This window comes from Otolemur garnettii, unplaced genomic scaffold, assembly GCF_000181295.1.
Source record: "Otolemur garnettii isolate 467f Iridium unplaced genomic scaffold, OtoGar3 scaffold00006, whole genome shotgun sequence".
Lineage (NCBI taxonomy): Eukaryota > Metazoa > Chordata > Mammalia > Primates > Galagidae > Otolemur > Otolemur garnettii.
Genome location: NW_003852401.1, coordinates 12,911,396 through 12,912,815, shown reverse-complemented (window position 1 = coordinate 12,912,815; position 1,420 = coordinate 12,911,396). Strand labels below are relative to the sequence as shown.

Here is a 1,420-nt window from a genome sequence, read left to right as displayed (position 1 = left end):
AGGATTTAGTAACAAATACATATTTTTTATCGAAACCTGAGAGATGAAGTAACAGGGCTAATAAGAAACATAAATTTGAGGCAGACCATTCAAAGCTTAGGCAGTTTTCTTTTTTTATTCCGGCTTCAGGTTTATTTGTACAAATAGCACAGGAGGAATCCAGCTCAATATAGACAGCAGCCTAGAGGCCACACCAGTCCTTTTGTCCTCAAGGTAGACAAATGCCTCTACTCTGGAGCCTTCATGGGGGCCTGGGCACCTTTGGGAGCCTGAGATGGAACTGAAGCTGGAGCTGCAGATGAAGCAGCAGATTGGGCCTTTGTTTCATCCTTGGCCTTGGCCTTTGGCTGGCAGAGCCTGAGACCCTTGGCAATGTGTGCACAAGCACGCTTCCCAAACTTGGGGTGGGCGATGTAGGCAAGTCACCTGAGTTTACAGTTAGTGCCCTTTGAAATCTTGGTCTTAACCTCCTTGGGCTTCACAAGGGCCTTGATAGCTTCAGCACGTGCACTCACGGCCTTGGCATTGTTGGCCTGCATCTTCTTCAGGCCCTTCTTATTGTGCTTCTTGGCAAAGCGCATGTTCCTCAGGAACTTGGGATCTACCCCCTTAAGAGATTCATATCTTGGTGATCAGGGTTTCTTGATGCCATTTCTGTGCCACTTTTGGGACTGGTTGTGTGTGGTGTGGTTCTTGGACTTGGCCATGTCTGCACTGCAACCTGCAACTGCGGAAGCGCTTATGACCAGAAAAGTTTTGTACCAAAGCATCAACAAAAGCAATGATAACCAGTAGGCAGCCAACATGGCTAGAGGCTAATGCCTTAGACATTAAACATGCACAAAAATAATAGAGTGGAAATGCTGAAAATTAGAATGAGATTGACAGGCGATAAAATAATGTCATTAGAAATATAGGCATGAGCCAGCAGGGCTGCCATGAAGGTGAGCATGGATGCAGTGAAGCAGCCATAAACCCAGGCCATGCAAGCTGGGGTGACAGCCTCAGGCATCAGTTCCTATTGTCAGTCTTGAAAAATACCATCAATAGGGACTCCTGATGCTAGTGCAGCAGCCCAGCTAAGGGTCTTTCTTTTACCCATTGAAGATTATGATTGTTATTATTTGAGGTCTCTTTGCTTCAGATAAATCATGTATGAACCAACACAACTTCCTCATTACACCAACATCATTTATCTTTGACCAACTGTGCATGAGATAACTCACATTTACAAAAGCATGCATGGCAGCAGGACTGACCATGGAACTGGCCTCAGAATCAGAAGAACCTACATTCAAGTCCTGGCTCTGCCACTTACTAGCTTTGTTATCCTCCAACCTCTCACCTGCGGGGCGTCACCTTTAGGAGAATGATACTAATTTGCACCTGCTCCTGCTATGTGGCACCACTGTCAAGTCCA

General features: G+C 45.9%; 1 pseudogene; it reads right to left on the bottom strand.

The window, feature by feature from the left end:
- Nucleotides 1-227: 227 nt before the first annotated feature.
- LOC100965886 lies at nt 228-707 on the bottom strand (annotated as a pseudogene).
- Between the last annotated feature and the right edge of the window lie 713 nt (nt 708-1,420).